The sequence below is a fragment of the Lepidochelys olivacea genome (assembly GCF_965140295.1).
Source record: "Lepidochelys olivacea isolate rLepOli2 genome assembly, chromosome: 18".
NCBI classification, from domain to species: Eukaryota; Metazoa; Chordata; order Testudines; family Cheloniidae; genus Lepidochelys; species Lepidochelys olivacea.
The window spans coordinates 5,885,510-5,905,625 of record NC_140428.1 but is presented as its reverse complement, the minus strand read 5'-3'; positions in this window follow the sequence as shown (position 1 = coordinate 5,905,625).

Sequence of the window (20,116 nt, the reverse complement as noted above, 5' to 3'; positions counted from 1 at the left end):
CCCTCCAGCCCCTCCTCCTCTGGGCTTTGTCCCTTTCCCGGGCCAGGAGGTCACCTGATTCCTTTGTTCTCCAACCCTTCAGCTCTCACCTTGCAGGGGGGGAAGGGCCCAGGCCATCAGTTGCCAGGAAACAGGGTGTTGGCCATTCTCTGTGTCCAGACTCCTGCACACATATGCCCTCTAGGGCTCTGCAATGATCATACACCCTTACTCCACCCCCTAGATACTTAAGAACTGCCTAGGGGAAACTGAGGCACCCCCACACTATTCAGAGGAAACATTAAGAACAGTCCCACTTCTCACACGCCCCACCTGAGTCCGGGTCGGGAAGCCCCGTCCATTAGGGTTCGGTTTGTAAGCAAAGGATCCTGACCAGCTGTGGCTAGGAGGGAGAAAAGGTCCCATTTTCAGAGGCTGCTCGTTTCTCTGGTCAGGAACGGTGTCTTCTCCACAACTGAAGCTTGGATCCAAGAGGATGACTCCAGGTGGTGAGTTGCTCGCCTTGCTCTCCTGTTTCTCTGTTTTCTCTCCTGTGTTCGCCAACTCTCTCTTTCTCGTCTCTCCTCTTCTCTCCTCGTGCCGTGTCCCTTCACAGGACGCGGGTAGGTGTGCATTCCCACAAGTGAGGTCTCGGGAGCCATGGAAAAGTCGGAGAGGACGAAGATCATGCAGGGCAGTAGAAAGGCTGCTGAAAGTACCTGAAGAGACAAAGGAAACGAGAAGGGGGAAGTCCAGCCTAACACAGGAGTGTAATCTGTAAAGAGAAACAACGGCAAATCTAATCTACAGAAACTCTTCAAGTTGCCGAAAGACATGTAGGATGGGAAAATACTTGTTGAATCCAGTCTCTTGAAGATCTTAGGCTCAGTATGCGTGCGAATTTGTAGTTGCTTAGAAATCTGCCTTCTTCTGTTTGCTCTACCTTCCAATTATTGAAAATCTACCTACCTATTTTTTGTTTAGTTTTATTATTAATGATTATTATTATTATTCAACTCATTTTGTGCAACTGGTGCTCCGTGAGGAAATGATTTGTGTCTTACTCCAAGGGGCTGCCCGGTGTCACTGTTGCTCCGGGAGGGAAATGATATGAGCACTACCTGAATTGGCCACGCAGTTTCACCATTGCTCCGTGAGGGAAATGCTTTCTGCATTACTCCAAGTGGCCACCCAGTGTCACTGTTGCTCCATGAGGGAAATGCTTTCTGAATGACCTGAATTGGCCACAGACATCACTGTTGCTCCGGGGTGGGGGGTGGGGGGGGAGGCTTGGGATTGTTTGTGTATTACTCCTGAGTGGCCACGTCGTGTCACTCTTCCTCCAGGAGGGGAATGCTTTGTGCATTTCCCTGTGTTGTGGCCACCCAAGACAACACACACAGCACGATACCGACGCACACACACACAGAACACGTCACACATACAGATGGGTAGTGTAAAGTGCTAAAAATGAGACTTTCATTACTAATCAGATGTAGCCGTTGATGTCTCATGCACTCTTCCTCGAAAAGCCATACGTAATCTCGCCTGATCATTTGGTAGAGATCTGTTCCAGAAAATTACTCATCATGAGACATACATTATTGACAAGTACTAGTGATCCATTTCTCCTCGAATGATTCACCAAAACGCTTTTCGATTCCCTGCTGGTGATTTGGAAGAAATCGTTTCTCGAAATATACTAAAATAGAGAAATTCATCTTTGATCTGTGCGACAGATAAATTTGAGAAGGAATCTTCCTGAAAGCCCCGAGGATTCACTTCTCGTCAGACGGTACAGAGCAGGTTGCGAAAATTACTGAAAATGAGAACGTCATTCGAAATCAGGTATCCTGATGTCCTCCTCATGGAACCATGCACCAAAAAGCAAGTCTATTCTCTCTTTGGCATTTAGCAAGGATTTATCGAGAAAATTGCTAAAAAAGAGAAAGTTATAACTGATCAATGCTTATAATCAATGACAAATGGAATCCTCCTCCAAAAGCCTTTCAGATTGGCTCCTTGTGATTAGGTAGATATCAGTTGACGATTTGGTAGAAATGACTAAAAAGGAGGCAGTTCTTTCTGATCAATGTTAGCAATTAATTACACATGGAATCATCCTCCGTACTATGTTCATAATTAGCTCCTGGAGATTTGGACTAAAATCGGTCCGTGAAAATGACTAGGAATGAGACAATTCATTCCTCAGCCGTCCTCTGATAAATTTCCCACGGAATCCTCCACCAGAAAAGCAAAGGCATTCTCCCTTGGTGCGTTGGAACAGATCGGTTCGTGCAAAGGACTCAAGGTAGAAAATCATTCTTTACAAGTATCTAGTGGTAAAGACTCCAGCAATCCAGCGTCCCTCCTGAAGAGTTCGTAGCGATTGGGTCAAGAAAATTACTCCTAAGGAGACTTAAATTATCGACAAGTACTAGTGCTAAAGCGCTCCTCGAATTATTCACCAAAATGCTTTTCGATACGATGACACAGAAGGGCACAGAACACGACACACAAAAATAACACACGACAAAGACACACACACACCGCGACACGGAAAGCAACACACACAAAACATCACACACACGACCCACAACATCTCACAAACACACACTCACTCAACACAAAATAACCCACAACATGTCACACGCAACACAAGACGACCCACAACATGATGAGCGCTGTGGAGCTAGGGCTCCGGCTCGGCTTTCGCAGCGGCTCTGGCGAGGAATGGTGCCGGAGCTCTCGCCGGAGGGAAACACGGCAGGAGGGGGCCTGAGCCGCTTGGGCCTCTTTCCAAGGGGGCGGAACAAGGCCTCCGCTCTCTGCCCTCTGCAGACCTGGCTGCCAGGTCAGTGCTTCCAGTTCCTCGTCCGCAGTCGCTGTCGTCCTCCTCAGCGGCCGTGGGCGTCCTCGCTGGGGACAGGGCTCGGGGGGATGTAGGTGGAGAGGGGCCAGAGTCTCTTGAGCAGAGTGACTCTGTGGGGTGCCGTAAGAAAAGGAGATTTTGGTTGGGATGCTCAAGGTGTAATGGGAGGAGAGTGGAGGGCGGATCCCCGCCGTGTGGAAGAGGCAAACAGAGGAGCCTCTGAGACGTTGCCGCCTGAGATGGTAACTTACTTGTTTTTTTCCCCTTGGGCTGGCTTTAGTAGCAAGGAAAAAGAAGTCAAGCCTCAGAGTCTACTGCCCTCGTGCGACGGAATGTGAGTGAGAGCAGCGAGCCTGTGACCGTTGGTGATGCCAGGCAAGAGCCCTCCATCTGGGAGCCGAGCTCTCGCCAGTCTCGGAGAGAGAAGTGTCTGGTTTGGTGAGGACTCTGCTCACGCCCTGTCACGGAGTCCCCGGCATGCTCTGAAACTGCTCCCTATGAAGCCAGTCAGAACTCTGGGGCAGTCGCTTTTCTGTGAGCAGCCTGTCTTCAGGACTCACAGCTCACACAGCTTCCACCTTCCTGGGTCTGACCTCGGAGCATTCAGCCTCCTCTGCCCCTCCGTGCGCTTCCCCCCAGCGAGTCCGCTCAGGCGGGGCTCCTGGGGAAGCGAGAGGGTCCTGCACCCCAACTCCGCAGTCAGATGTGACTCTCAGCCAGCCAGTAAACAGAAGATTTATTAGACGACAGAAACATGGTCTAAAACAGAGCTTGCAGGTGCAGAGAACGGGACCCCTCAGCTGGGTCCATTTTGGGGGGCAGTGAGCCAGACAACCACGTCTGCACTTCACTCCATGTCCCAGCCAGCCCCAAACTGAAACCCCCCTCCAGCCCCTCCTCCTCTGGGCTTTGTCCCTTTCCCGGGCCAGGAGGTCACCTGATTCCTTTGTTCTCCAACCCTTCAGCTCTCACCTTGCAGGGGGGGAAGGGCCCAGGCCATCAGTTGCCAGGAAACAGGGTGTTGGCCATTCTCTGTGTCCAGACTCCTGCACACATATGCCCTCTAGGGCTCTGCAATGATCATACACCCTTACTCCACCCCCTAGATACTTAAGAACTGCCTAGGGGAAACTGAGGCACCCCCACACTATTCAGAGGAAACATTAAGAACAGTCCCACTTCTCACACGCCCCACCTGAGTCCGGGTCGGGAAGCCCCGTCCATTAGGGTTCGGTTTGTAAGCAAAGGATCCTGACCAGCTGTGGCTAGGAGGGAGAAAAGGTCCCATTTTCAGAGGCTGCTCGTTTCTCTGGTCAGGAACGGTGTCTTCTCCACAACTGAAGCTTGGATCCAAGAGGATGACTCCAGGTGGTGAGTTGCTCGCCTTGCTCTCCTGTTTCTCTGTTTTCTCTCCTGTGTTCGCCAACTCTCTCTTTCTCGTCTCTCCTCTTCTCTCCTCGTGCCGTGTCCCTTCACAGGACGCGGGTAGGTGTGCATTCCCACAAGTGAGGTCTCGGGAGCCATGGAAAAGTCGGAGAGGACGAAGATCATGCAGGGCAGTAGAAAGGCTGCTGAAAGTACCTGAAGAGACAAAGGAAACGAGAAGGGGGAAGTCCAGCCTAACACAGGAGTGTAATCTGTAAAGAGAAACAACGGCAAATCTAATCTACAGAAACTCTTCAAGTTGCCGAAAGACATGTAGGATGGGAAAATACTTGTTGAATCCAGTCTCTTGAAGATCTTAGGCTCAGTATGCGTGCGAATTTGTAGTTGCTTAGAAATCTGCCTTCTTCTGTTTGCTCTACCTTCCAATTATTGAAAATCTACCTACCTATTTTTTGTTTAGTTTTATTATTAATGATTATTATTATTATTCAACTCATTTTGTGCAACTGGTGCTCCGTGAGGAAATGATTTGTGTCTTACTCCAAGGGGCTGCCCGGTGTCACTGTTGCTCCGGGAGGGAAATGATATGAGCACTACCTGAATTGGCCACGCAGTTTCACCATTGCTCCGTGAGGGAAATGCTTTCTGCATTACTCCAAGTGGCCACCCAGTGTCACTGTTGCTCCATGAGGGAAATGCTTTCTGAATGACCTGAATTGGCCACAGACATCACTGTTGCTCCGGGGTGGGGGGTGGGGGGGGAGGCTTGGGATTGTTTGTGTATTACTCCTGAGTGGCCACGTCGTGTCACTCTTCCTCCAGGAGGGGAATGCTTTGTGCATTTCCCTGTGTTGTGGCCACCCAAGACAACACACACAGCACGATACCGACGCACACACACACAGAACACGTCACACATACAGATGGGTAGTGTAAAGTGCTAAAAATGAGACTTTCATTACTAATCAGATGTAGCCGTTGATGTCTCATGCACTCTTCCTCGAAAAGCCATACGTAATCTCGCCTGATCATTTGGTAGAGATCTGTTCCAGAAAATTACTCATCATGAGACATACATTATTGACAAGTACTAGTGATCCATTTCTCCTCGAATGATTCACCAAAACGCTTCTCGATTCCCTGCTGGTGATTTGGAAGAAATCGTTTCTCGAAATATACTAAAATAGAGAAATTCATCTTTGATCTGTGCGACAGATAAATTTGAGAAGGAATCTTCCTGAAAGCCCCGAGGATTCACTTCTCGTCAGACGGTACAGAGCAGGTTGCGAAAATTACTGAAAATGAGAACGTCATTCGAAATCAGGTATCCTGATGTCCTCCTCATGGAACCATGCACCAAAAAGCAAGTCTATTCTCTCGTTGGCATTTAGCAAGGATTTATCGAGAAAATTGCTAAAAAAGAGAAAGTTATAACTGATCAATGCTTATAATCAATGACAAATGGAATCCTCCTCCAAAAGCCTTTCAGATTGGCTCCTTGTGATTAGGTAGATATCAGTTGACGATTTGGTAGAAATGACTAAAAAGGAGGCAGTTCTTTCTGATCAATGTTAGCAATTAATTACACATGGAATCATCCTCCGTACTATGTTCATAATTAGCTCCTGGAGATTTGGACTAAAATCGGTCCGTGAAAATGACTAGGAATGAGACAATTCATTCCTCAGCCGTCCTCTGATAAATTTCCCACGGAATCCTCCACCAGAAAAGCAAAGGCATTCTCCCTTGGTGCGTTGGAACAGATCGGTTCGTGCAAAGGACTCAAGGTAGAAAATCATTCTTTACAAGTATCTAGTGGTAAAGACTCCAGCAATCCAGCGTCCCTCCTGAAGAGTTCGTAGCGATTGGGTCAAGAAAATTACTCCTAAGGAGACTTAAATTATCGACAAGTACTAGTGCTAAAGCGCTCCTCGAATTATTCACCAAAATGCTTTTCGATACGATGACACAGAAGGGCACAGAACACGACACACAAAAATAACACACGACAAAGACACACACACACCGCGACACGGAAAGCAACACACACAAAACATCACACACACGACCCACAACATCTCACAAACACACACTCACTCAACACAAAATAACCCACAACATGTCACACGCAACACAAGACGACCCACAACATGATGAGCGCTGTGGAGCTAGGGCTCCGGCTCGGCTTTCGCAGCGGCTCTGGCGAGGAATGGTGCCGGAGCTCTCGCCGGAGGGAAACACGGCAGGAGGGGGCCTGAGCCGCTTGGGCCTCTTTCCAAGGGGGCGGAACAAGGCCTCCGCTCTCTGCCCTCTGCAGACCTGGCTGCCAGGTCAGTGCTTCCAGTTCCTCGTCCGCAGTCGCTGTCGTCCTCCTCAGCGGCCGTGGGCGTCCTCGCTGGGGACAGGGCTCGGGGGGATGTAGGTGGAGAGGGGCCAGAGTCTCTTGAGCAGAGTGACTCTGTGGGGTGCCGTAAGAAAAGGAGATTTTGGTTGGGATGCTCAAGGTGTAATGGGAGGAGAGTGGAGGGCGGATCCCCGCCGTGTGGAAGAGGCAAACAGAGGAGCCTCTGAGACGTTGCCGCCTGAGATGGTAACTTACTTGTTTTTTTCCCCTTGGGCTGGCTTTAGTAGCAAGGAAAAAGAAGTCAAGCCTCAGAGTCTACTGCCCTCGTGCGACGGAATGTGAGTGAGAGCAGCGAGCCTGTGACCGTTGGTGATGCCAGGCAAGAGCCCTCCATCTGGGAGCCGAGCTCTCGCCAGTCTCGGAGAGAGAAGTGTCTGGTTTGGTGAGGACTCTGCTCACGCCCTGTCACGGAGTCCCCGGCATGCTCTGAAACTGCTCCCTATGAAGCCAGTCAGAACTCTGGGGCAGTCGCTTTTCTGTGAGCAGCCTGTCTTCAGGACTCACAGCTCACACAGCTTCCACCTTCCTGGGTCTGACCTCGGAGCATTCAGCCTCCTCTGCCCCTCCGTGCGCTTCCCCCCAGCGAGTCCGCTCAGGCGGGGCTCCTGGGGAAGCGAGAGGGTCCTGCACCCCAACTCCGCAGTCAGATGTGACTCTCAGCCAGCCAGTAAACAGAAGATTTATTAGACGACAGAAACATGGTCTAAAACAGAGCTTGCAGGTGCAGAGAACGGGACCCCTCAGCTGGGTCCATTTTGGGGGGCAGTGAGCCAGACAACCACGTATGCACTTCACTCCATGTCCCAGCCAGCCCCAAACTGAAACCCCCCTCCAGCCCCTCCTCCTCTGGGCTTTGTCCCTTTCCCGGGCCAGGAGGTCACCTGATTCCTTTGTTCTCCAACCCTTCAGCTCTCACCTTGCAGGGGGGGAAGGGCCCAGGCCATCAGTTGCCAGGAAACAGGGTGTTGGCCATTCTCTGTGTCCAGACTCCTGCACACATATGCCCTCTAGGGCTCTGCAATGATCATACACCCTTACTCCACCCCCTAGATACTTAAGAACTGCCTAGGGGAAACTGAGGCACCCCCACACTATTCAGAGGAAACATTAAGAACAGTCCCACTTCTCACACGCCCCACCTGAGTCCGGGTCGGGAAGCCCCGTCCATTAGGGTTCGGTTTGTAAGCAAAGGATCCTGACCAGCTGTGGCTAGGAGGGAGAAAAGGTCCCATTTTCAGAGGCTGCTCGTTTCTCTGGTCAGGAACGGTGTCTTCTCCACAACTGAAGCTTGGATCCAAGAGGATGACTCCAGGTGGTGAGTTGCTCGCCTTGCTCTCCTGTTTCTCTGTTTTCTCTCCTGTGTTCGCCAACTCTCTCTTTCTCGTCTCTCCTCTTCTCTCCTCGTGCCGTGTCCCTTCACAGGACGCGGGTAGGTGTGCATTCCCACAAGTGAGGTCTCGGGAGCCATGGAAAAGTCGGAGAGGACGAAGATCATGCAGGGCAGTAGAAAGGCTGCTGAAAGTACCTGAAGAGACAAAGGAAACGAGAAGGGGGAAGTCCAGCCTAACACAGGAGTGTAATCTGTAAAGAGAAACAACGGCAAATCTAATCTACAGAAACTCTTCAAGTTGCCGAAAGACATGTAGGATGGGAAAATACTTGTTGAATCCAGTCTCTTGAAGATCTTAGGCTCAGTATGCGTGCGAATTTGTAGTTGCTTAGAAATCTGCCTTCTTCTGTTTGCTCTACCTTCCAATTATTGAAAATCTACCTACCTATTTTTTGTTTAGTTTTATTATTAATGATTATTATTATTATTCAACTCATTTTGTGCAACTGGTGCTCCGTGAGGAAATGATTTGTGTCTTACTCCAAGGGGCTGCCCGGTGTCACTGTTGCTCCGGGAGGGAAATGATATGAGCACTACCTGAATTGGCCACGCAGTTTCACCATTGCTCCGTGAGGGAAATGCTTTCTGCATTACTCCAAGTGGCCACCCAGTGTCACTGTTGCTCCATGAGGGAAATGCTTTCTGAATGACCTGAATTGGCCACAGACATCACTGTTGCTCCGGGGTGGGGGGTGGGGGGGGAGGCTTGGGATTGTTTGTGTATTACTCCTGAGTGGCCACGTCGTGTCACTCTTCCTCCAGGAGGGGAATGCTTTGTGCATTTCCCTGTGTTGTGGCCACCCAAGACAACACACACAGCACGATACCGACGCACACACACACAGAACACGTCACACATACAGATGGGTAGTGTAAAGTGCTAAAAATGAGACTTTCATTACTAATCAGATGTAGCCGTTGATGTCTCATGCACTCTTCCTCGAAAAGCCATACGTAATCTCGCCTGATCATTTGGTAGAGATCTGTTCCAGAAAATTACTCATCATGAGACATACATTATTGACAAGTACTAGTGATCCATTTCTCCTCGAATGATTCACCAAAACGCTTCTCGATTCCCTGCTGGTGATTTGGAAGAAATCGTTTCTCGAAATATACTAAAATAGAGAAATTCATCTTTGATCTGTGCGACAGATAAATTTGAGAAGGAATCTTCCTGAAAGCCCCGAGGATTCACTTCTCGTCAGACGGTACAGAGCAGGTTGCGAAAATTACTGAAAATGAGAACGTCATTCGAAATCAGGTATCCTGATGTCCTCCTCATGGAACCATGCACCAAAAAGCAAGTCTATTCTCTCTTTGGCATTTAGCAAGGATTTATCGAGAAAATTGCTAAAAAAGAGAAAGTTATAACTGATCAATGCTTATAATCAATGACAAATGGAATCCTCCTCCAAAAGCCTTTCAGATTGGCTCCTTGTGATTAGGTAGATATCAGTTGACGATTTGGTAGAAATGACTAAAAAGGAGGCAGTTCTTTCTGATCAATGTTAGCAATTAATTACACATGGAATCATCCTCCGTACTATGTTCATAATTAGCTCCTGGAGATTTGGACTAAAATCGGTCCGTGAAAATGACTAGGAATGAGACAATTCATTCCTCAGCCGTCCTCTGATAAATTTCCCACGGAATCCTCCACCAGAAAAGCAAAGGCATTCTCCCTTGGTGCGTTGGAACAGATCGGTTCGTGCAAAGGACTCAAGGTAGAAAATCATTCTTTACAAGTATCTAGTGGTAAAGACTCCAGCAATCCAGCGTCCCTCCTGAAGAGTTCGTAGCGATTGGGTCAAGAAAATTACTCCTAAGGAGACTTAAATTATCGACAAGTACTAGTGCTAAAGCGCTCCTCGAATTATTCACCAAAATGCTTTTCGATACGATGACACAGAAGGGCACAGAACACGACACACAAAAATAACACACGACAAAGACACACACACACCGCGACACGGAAAGCAACACACACAAAACATCACACACACGACCCACAACATCTCACAAACACACACTCACTCAACACAAAATAACCCACAACATGTCACACGCAACACAAGACGACCCACAACATGATGAGCGCTGTGGAGCTAGGGCTCCGGCTCGGCTTTCGCAGCGGCTCTGGCGAGGAATGGTGCCGGAGCTCTCGCCGGAGGGAAACACGGCAGGAGGGGGCCTGAGCCGCTTGGGCCTCTTTCCAAGGGGGCGGAACAAGGCCTCCGCTCTCTGCCCTCTGCAGACCTGGCTGCCAGGTCAGTGCTTCCAGTTCCTCGTCCGCAGTCGCTGTCGTCCTCCTCAGCGGCCGTGGGCGTCCTCGCTGGGGACAGGGCTCGGGGGGATGTAGGTGGAGAGGGGCCAGAGTCTCTTGAGCAGAGTGACTCTGTGGGGTGCCGTAAGAAAAGGAGATTTTGGTTGGGATGCTCAAGGTGTAATGGGAGGAGAGTGGAGGGCGGATCCCCGCCGTGTGGAAGAGGCAAACAGAGGAGCCTCTGAGACGTTGCCGCCTGAGATGGTAACTTACTTGTTTTTTTCCCCTTGGGCTGGCTTTAGTAGCAAGGAAAAAGAAGTCAAGCCTCAGAGTCTACTGCCCTCGTGCGACGGAATGTGAGTGAGAGCAGCGAGCCTGTGACCGTTGGTGATGCCAGGCAAGAGCCCTCCATCTGGGAGCCGAGCTCTCGCCAGTCTCGGAGAGAGAAGTGTCTGGTTTGGTGAGGACTCTGCTCACGCCCTGTCACGGAGTCCCCGGCATGCTCTGAAACTGCTCCCTATGAAGCCAGTCAGAACTCTGGGGCAGTCGCTTTTCTGTGAGCAGCCTGTCTTCAGGACTCACAGCTCACACAGCTTCCACCTTCCTGGGTCTGACCTCGGAGCATTCAGCCTCCTCTGCCCCTCCGTGCGCTTCCCCCCAGCGAGTCCGCTCAGGCGGGGCTCCTGGGGAAGCGAGAGGGTCCTGCACCCCAACTCCGCAGTCAGATGTGACTCTCAGCCAGCCAGTAAACAGAAGATTTATTAGACGACAGAAACATGGTCTAAAACAGAGCTTGCAGGTGCAGAGAACGGGACCCCTCAGCTGGGTCCATTTTGGGGGGCAGTGAGCCAGACAACCACGTCTGCACTTCACTCCATGTCCCAGCCAGCCCCAAACTGAAACCCCCCTCCAGCCCCTCCTCCTCTGGGCTTTGTCCCTTTCCCGGGCCAGGAGGTCACCTGATTCCTTTGTTCTCCAACCCTTCAGCTCTCACCTTGCAGGGGGGGAAGGGCCCAGGCCATCAGTTGCCAGGAAACAGGGTGTTGGCCATTCTCTGTGTCCAGACTCCTGCACACATATGCCCTCTAGGGCTCTGCAATGATCATACACCCTTACTCCACCCCCTAGATACTTAAGAACTGCCTAGGGGAAACTGAGGCACCCCCACACTATTCAGAGGAAACATTAAGAACAGTCCCACTTCTCACACGCCCCACCTGAGTCCGGGTCGGGAAGCCCCGTCCATTAGGGTTCGGTTTGTAAGCAAAGGATCCTGACCAGCTGTGGCTAGGAGGGAGAAAAGGTCCCATTTTCAGAGGCTGCTCGTTTCTCTGGTCAGGAACGGTGTCTTCTCCACAACTGAAGCTTGGATCCAAGAGGATGACTCCAGGTGGTGAGTTGCTCGCCTTGCTCTCCTGTTTCTCTGTTTTCTCTCCTGTGTTCGCCAACTCTCTCTTTCTCGTCTCTCCTCTTCTCTCCTCGTGCCGTGTCCCTTCACAGGACGCGGGTAGGTGTGCATTCCCACAAGTGAGGTCTCGGGAGCCATGGAAAAGTCGGAGAGGACGAAGATCATGCAGGGCAGTAGAAAGGCTGCTGAAAGTACCTGAAGAGACAAAGGAAACGAGAAGGGGGAAGTCCAGCCTAACACAGGAGTGTAATCTGTAAAGAGAAACAACGGCAAATCTAATCTACAGAAACTCTTCAAGTTGCCGAAAGACATGTAGGATGGGAAAATACTTGTTGAATCCAGTCTCTTGAAGATCTTAGGTTCAGTATGCGTGCGAATTTGTAGTTGCTTAGAAATCTGCCTTCTTCTGTTTGCTCTACCTTCCAATTATTGAAAATCTACCTACCTATTTTTTGTTTAGTTTTATTATTAATGATTATTATTATTATTCAACTCATTTTGTGCAACTGGTGCTCCGTGAGGAAATGATTTGTGTCTTACTCCAAGGGGCTGCCCGGTGTCACTGTTGCTCCGGGAGGGAAATGATATGAGCACTACCTGAATTGGCCACGCAGTTTCACCATTGCTCCGTGAGGGAAATGCTTTCTGCATTACTCCAAGTGGCCACCCAGTGTCACTGTTGCTCCATGAGGGAAATGCTTTCTGAATGACCTGAATTGGCCACAGACATCACTGTTGCTCCGGGGTGGGGGGTGGGGGGGAGGCTTGGGATTGTTTGTGTATTACTCCTGAGTGGCCACGTCGTGTCACTCTTCCTCCAGGAGGGGAATGCTTTGTGCATTTCCCTGTGTTGTGGCCACCCAAGACAACACACACAGCACGATACCGACGCACACACACACAGAACACGTCACACATACAGATGGGTAGTGTAAAGTGCTAAAAATGAGACTTTCATTACTAATCAGATGTAGCCGTTGATGTCTCATGCACTCTTCCTCGAAAAGCCATACGTAATCTCGCCTGATCATTTGGTAGAGATCTGTTCCAGAAAATTACTCATCATGAGACATACATTATTGACAAGTACTAGTGATCCATTTCTCCTCGAATGATTCACCAAAACGCTTTTCGATTCCCTGCTGGTGATTTGGAAGAAATCGTTTCTCGAAATATACTAAAATAGAGAAATTCATCTTTGATCTGTGCGACAGATAAATTTGAGAAGGAATCTTCCTGAAAGCCCCGAGGATTCACTTCTCGTCAGACGGTACAGAGCAGGTTGCGAAAATTACTGAAAATGAGAACGTCATTCGAAATCAGGTATCCTGATGTCCTCCTCATGGAACCATGCACCAAAAAGCAAGTCTATTCTCTCTTTGGCATTTAGCAAGGATTTATCGAGAAAATTGCTAAAAAAGAGAAAGTTATAACTGATCAATGCTTATAATCAATGACAAATGGAATCCTCCTCCAAAAGCCTTTCAGATTGGCTCCTTGTGATTAGGTAGATATCAGTTGACGATTTGGTAGAAATGACTAAAAAGGAGGCAGTTCTTTCTGATCAATGTTAGCAATTAATTACACATGGAATCATCCTCCGTACTATGTTCATAATTAGCTCCTGGAGATTTGGACTAAAATCGGTCCGTGAAAATGACTAGGAATGAGACAATTCATTCCTCAGCCGTCCTCTGATAAATTTCCCACGGAATCCTCCACCAGAAAAGCAAAGGCATTCTCCCTTGGTGCGTTGGAACAGATCGGTTCGTGCAAAGGACTCAAGGTAGAAAATCATTCTTTACAAGTATCTAGTGGTAAAGACTCCAGCAATCCAGCGTCCCTCCTGAAGAGTTCGTAGCGATTGGGTCAAGAAAATTACTCCTAAGGAGACTTAAATTATCGACAAGTACTAGTGCTAAAGCTCTCCTCGAATTATTCACCAAAATGCTTTTCGATACGATGACACAGAAGGGCACAGAACACGACACACAAAAATAACACACGACAAAGACACACACACACCGCGACACGGAAAGCAACACACACAAAACATCACACACACGACCCCACAACATCTCACAAACACACACTCACTCAACACAAAATAACCCACAACATGTCACACGCAACACAAGACGACCCACAACATGATGAGCGCTGTGGAGCTAGGGCTCCGGCTCGGCTTTCGCAGCGGCTCTGGCGAGGAATGGTGCCGGAGCTCTCGCCGGAGGGAAACACGGCAGGAGGGGGCCTGAGCCGCTTGGGCCTCTTTCCAAGGGGGCGGAACAAGGCCTCCGCTCTCTGCCCTCTGCAGACCTGGCTGCCAGGTCAGTGCTTCCAGTTTCTCGTCCGCAGTCGCTGTCGTCCTCCTCAGCGGCCGTGGGCGTCCTCGCTGGGGACAGGGCTCGGGGGGATGTAGGTGGAGAGGGGCCAGAGTCTCTTGAGCAGAGTGACTCTGTGGGGTGCCGTAAGAAAAGGAGATTTTGGTTGGGATGCTCAAGGTGTAATGGGAGGAGAGTGGAGGGCGGATCCCCGCCGTGTGGAAGAGGCAAACAGAGGAGCCTCTGAGACGTTGCCGCCTGAGATGGTAACTTACTTGTTTTTTTCCCCTTGGGCTGGCTTTAGTAGCAAGGAAAAAGAAGTCAAGCCTCAGAGTCTACTGCCCTCGTGCGACGGAATGTGAGTGAGAGCAGCGAGCCTGTGACCGTTGGTGATGCCAGGCAAGAGCCCTCCATCTGGGAGCCGAGCTCTCGCCAGTCTCGGAGAGAGAAGTGTCTGGTTTGGTGAGGACTCTGCTCACGCCCTGTCACGGAGTCCCCGGCATGCTCTGAAACTGCTCCCTATGAAGCCAGTCAGAACTCTGGGGCAGTCGCTTTTCTGTGAGCAGCCTGTCTTCAGGACTCACAGCTCACACAGCTTCCACCTTCCTGGGTCTGACCTCGGAGCATTCAGCCTCCTCTGCCCCTCCGTGCGCTTCCCCCCAGCGAGTCCGCTCAGGCGGGGCTCCTGGGGAAGCGAGAGGGTCCTGCACCCCAACTCCGCAGTCAGATGTGACTCTCAGCCAGCCAGTAAACAGAAGATTTATTAGACGACAGAAACATGGTCTAAAACAGAGCTTGCAGGTGCAGAGAACGGGACCCCTCAGCTGGGTCCATTTTGGGGGGCAGTGAGCCAGACAACCACGTCTGCACTTCACTCCATGTCCCAGCCAGCCCCAAACTGAAACCCCCCTCCAGCCCCTCCTCCTCTGGGCTTTGTCCCTTTCCCGGGCCAGGAGGTCACCTGATTCCTTTGTTCTCCAACCCTTCAGCTCTCACCTTGCAGGGGGGGAAGGGCCCAGGCCATCAGTTGCCAGGAAACAGGGTGTTGGCCATTCTCTGTGTCCAGACTCCTGCACACATATGCCCTCTAGGGCTCTGCAATGATCATACACCCTTACTCCACCCCCTAGATACTTAAGAACTGCCTAGGGGAAACTGAGGCACCCCCACACTATTCAGAGGAAACATTAAGAACAGTCCCACTTCTCACACGCCCCACCTGAGTGCGGGTCGGGAAGCCCCGTCCATTAGGGTTCGGTTTGTAAGCAAAGGATCCTGACCAGCTGTGGCTAGGAGGGAGAAAAGGTCCCATTTTCAGAGGCTGCTCGTTTCTCTGGTCAGGAACGGTGTCTTCTCCACAACTGAAGCTTGGATCCAAGAGGATGACTCCAGGTGGTGAGTTGCTCGCCTTGCTCTCCTGTTTCTCTGTTTTCTCTCCTGTGTTCGCCAACTCTCTCTTTCTCGTCTCTCCTCTTCTCTCCTCGTGCCGTGTCCCTTCACAGGACGCGGGTAGGTGTGCATTCCCACAAGTGAGGTCTCGGGAGCCATGGAAAAGTCGGAGAGGACGAAGATCATGCAGGGCAGTAGAAAGGCTGCTGAAAGTACCTGAAGAGACAAAGGAAACGAGAAGGGGGAAGTCCAGCCTAACACAGGAGTGTAATCTGTAAAGAGAAACAACGGCAAATCTAATCTACAGAAACTCTTCAAGTTGCCGAAAGACATGTAGGATGGGAAAATACTTGTTGAATCCAGTCTCTTGAAGATCTTAGGCTCAGTATGCGTGCGAATTTGTAGTTGCTTAGAAATCTGCCTTCTTCTGTTTGCTCTACCTTCCAATTATTGAAAATCTACCTACCTATTTTTTGTTTAGTTTTATTATTAATGATTATTATTATTATTCAACTCATTTTGTGCAACTGGTGCTCCGTGAGGAAATGATTTGTGTCTTACTCCAAGGGGCTGCCCGGTGTCACTGTTGCTCCGGGAGGGAAATGATATGAGCACTACCTGAATTGGCCACGCAGTTTCACCATTGCTCCGTGAGGGAAATGCTTTCTGCATTACTCCAAGTGGCCACCCAGTGTCACTGTTGCTCCATGAGGGAAATGCTTTCTGAATGACCTGAATTGGCCACAGACATCACTGTTGCTCCGGGGTGGGGGGTGGGGGGGAGGCTTGGGATTGTTTGTGTATTACTCCTGAGTGGCCACGTCGTGTCACTCTTCCTCCAGGAGGGGAATGCTTTGTGCATTTCCCTGTGTTGTGGCCACCCAAGACAACACACACAGCACGATACCGACGCACACACACACAGAACACGTCACACATACAGATGGGTAGTGTAAAGTGCTAAAAATGAGACTTTCATTACTAATCAGATGTAGCCGTTGATGTCTCATGCACTCTTCCTCGAAAAGCCATACGTAATCTCGCCTGATCATTTGGTAGAGATCTGTTCCAGAAAATTACTCATCATGAGACATACATTATTGACAAGTACTAGTGATCCATTTCTCCTCGAATGATTCACCAAAACGCTTTTCGATTCCCTGCTGGTGATTTGGAAGAAATCGTTTCTCGAAATATACTAAAATAGAGAAATTCATCTTTGATCTGTGCGACAGATAAATTTGAGAAGGAATCTTCCTGAAAGCCCCGAGGATTCACTTCTCGTCAGACGGTACAGAGCAGGTTGCGAAAATTACTGAAAATGAGAACGTCATTCGAAATCAGGTATCCTGATGTCCTCCTCATGGAACCATGCACCAAAAAGCAAGTCTATTCTCTCTTTGGCATTTAGCAAGGATTTATCGAGAAAATTGCTAAAAAAGAGAAAGTTATAACTGATCAATGCTTATAATCAATGACAAATGGAATCCTCCTCCAAAAGCCTTTCAGATTGGCTCCTTGTGATTAGGTAGATATCAGTTGACGATTTGGTAGAAATGACTAAAAAGGAGGCAGTTCTTTCTGATCAATGTTAGCAATTAATTACACATGGAATCATCCTCCGTACTATGTTCATAATTAGCTCCTGGAGATTTGGACTAAAATCGGTCCGTGAAAATGACTAGGAATGAGACAATTCATTCCTCAGCCGTCCTCTGATAAATTTCCCACGGAATCCTCCACCAGAAAAGCAAAGGCATTCTCCCTTGGTGCGTTGGAACAGATCGGTTCGTGCAAAGGACTCAAGGTAGAAAATCATTCTTTACAAGTATCTAGTGGTAAAGACTCCAGCAATCCAGCGTCCCTCCTGAAGAGTTCGTAGCGATTGGGTCAAGAAAATTACTCCTAAGGAGACTTAAATTATCGACAAGTACTAGTGCTAAAGCTCTCCTCGAATTATTCACCAAAATGCTTTTCGATACGATGACACAGAAGGGCACAGAACACGACACACAAAAATAACACACGACAAAGACACACACACACCGCGACACGGAAAGCAACACACACAAAACATCACACACACGACCCCACAACATCTCACAAACACACACTCACTCAACACAAAATAACCCACAACATGTCACACGCAACACAAGACGACCCACAACATGATGAGCGCTGTGGAGCTAGGGCTCCGGCTCGGCTTTCGCAGCGGCTCTGGCGAGGAATGGTGCCGGAGCTCTCGCCGGAGGGAAACACGGCAGGAGGGGGCCTGAGCCGCTTGGGCCTCTTTCCAAGGGGGCGGAACAAGGCCTCCGCTCTCTGCCCTCTGCAGACCTGGCTGCCAGGTCAGTGCTTCCAGTTCCTCGTCCGCAGTCGCTGTCGTCCTCCTCAGCGGCCGTGGGCGTCCTCGCTGGGGACAGGGCTCGGGGGGATGTAGGTGGAGAGGGGCCAGAGTCTCTTGAGCAGAGTGACTCTGTGGGGTGCCGTAAGAAAAGGAGATTTTGGTTGGGATGCTCAAGGTGTAATGGGAGGAGAGTGGAGGGCGGATCCCCGCCGTGTGGAAGAGGCAAACAGAGGAGCCTCTGAGACGTTGCCGCCTGAGATGGTAACTTACTTGTTTTTTTCCCCTTGGGCTGGCTTTAGTAGCAAGGAAAAAGAAGTCAAGCCTCAGAGTCTACTGCCCTCGTGCGACGGAATGTGAGTGAGAGCAGCGAGCCTGTGACCGTTGGTGATGCCAGGCAAGAGCCCTCCATCTGGGAGCCGAGCTCTCGCCAGTCTCGGAGAGAGAAGTGTCTGGTTTGGTGAGGACTCTGCTCACGCCCTGTCACGGAGTCCCCGGCATGCTCTGAAACTGCTCCCTATGAAGCCAGTCAGAACTCTGGGGCAGTCGCTTTTCTGTGAGCAGCCTGTCTTCAGGACTCACAGCTCACACAGCTTCCACCTTCCTGGGTCTGACCTCGGAGCATTCAGCCTCCTCTGCCCCTCCGTGCGCTTCCCCCCAGCGAGTCCGCTCAGGCGGGGCTCCTGGGGAAGCGAGAGGGTCCTGCACCCCAACTCCGCAGTCAGATGTGACTCTCAGCCAGCCAGTAAACAGAAGATTTATTAGACGACAGAAACATGGTCTAAAACAGAGCTTGCAGGTGCAGAGAACGGGACCCCTCAGCTGGGTCCATTTTGGGGGGCAGTGAGCCAGACAACCACGTCTGCACTTCACTCCATGTCCCAGCCAGCCCCAAACTGAAACCCCCCTCCAGCCCCTCCTCCTCTGGGCTTTGTCCCTTTCCCGGGCCAGGAGGTCACCTGATTCCTTTGTTCTCCAACCCTTCAGCTCTCACCTTGCAGGGGGGGAAGGGCCCAGGCCATCAGTTGCCAGGAAACAGGGTGTTGGCCATTCTCTGTGTCCAGACTCCTGCACACATATGCCCTCTAGGGCTCTGCAATGATCATACACCCTTACTCCACCCCCTAGATACTTAAGAACTGCCTAGGGGAAACTGAGGCACCCCCACACTATTCAGAGGAAACATTAAGAACAGTCCCACTTCTCACACGCCCCACCTGAGTCCGGGTCGGGAAGCCCCGTCCATTAGGGTTCGGTTTGTAAGCAAAGGATCCTGACCAGCTGTGGCTAGGAGGGAGAAAAGGTCCCATTTTCAGAGGCTGCTCGTTTCTCTGGTCAGGAACGGTGTCTTCTCCACAACTGAAGCTTGGATCCAAGAGGATGACTCCAGGTGGTGAGTTGCTCGCCTTGCTCTCCTGTTTCTCTGTTTTCTCTCCTGTGTTCGCCAACTCTCTCTTTCTCGTCTCTCCTCTTCTCTCCTCGTGCCGTGTCCCTTCACAGGACGCGGGTAGGTGTGCATTCCCACAAGTGAGGTCTCGGGAGCCATGGAAAAGTCGGAGAGGACGAAGATCATGCAGGGCAGTAGAAAGGCTGCTGAAAGTACCTGAAGAGACAAAGGAAACGAGAAGGGGGAAGTCCAGCCTAACACAGGAGTGTAATCTGTAAAGAGAAACAACGGCAAATCTAATCTACAGAAACTCTTCAAGTTGCCGAAAGACATGTAGGATGGGAAAATACTTGTTGAATCCAGTCTCTTGAAGATCTTAGGCTCAGTATGCGTGCGAATTTGTAGTTGCTTAGAAATCTGCCTTCTTCTGTTTGCTCTACCTTCCAATTATTGAAAATCTACCTACCTATTTTTTGTTTAGTTTTATTATTAATGATTATTATTATTATTCAACTCATTTTGTGCAACTGGTGCTCCGTGAGGAAATGATTTGTGTCTTACTCCAAGGGGCTGCCCGGTGTCACTGTTGCTCCGGGAGGGAAATGATATGAGCACTACCTGAATTGGCCACGCAGTTTCACCATTGCTCCGTGAGGGAAATGCTTTCTGCATTACTCCAAGTGGCCACCCAGTGTCACTGTTGCTCCATGAGGGAAATGCTTTCTGAATGACCTGAATTGGCCACAGACATCACTGTTGCTCCGGGGTGGGGGGTGGGGGGGAGGCTTGGGATTGTTTGTGTATTACTCCTGAGTGGCCACGTCGTGTCACTCTTCCTCCAGGAGGGGAATGCTTTGTGCATTTCCCTGTGTTGTGGCCACCCAAGACAACACACACAGCACGATACCGACGCACACACACACAGAACACGTCACACATACAGATGGGTAGTGTAAAGTGCTAA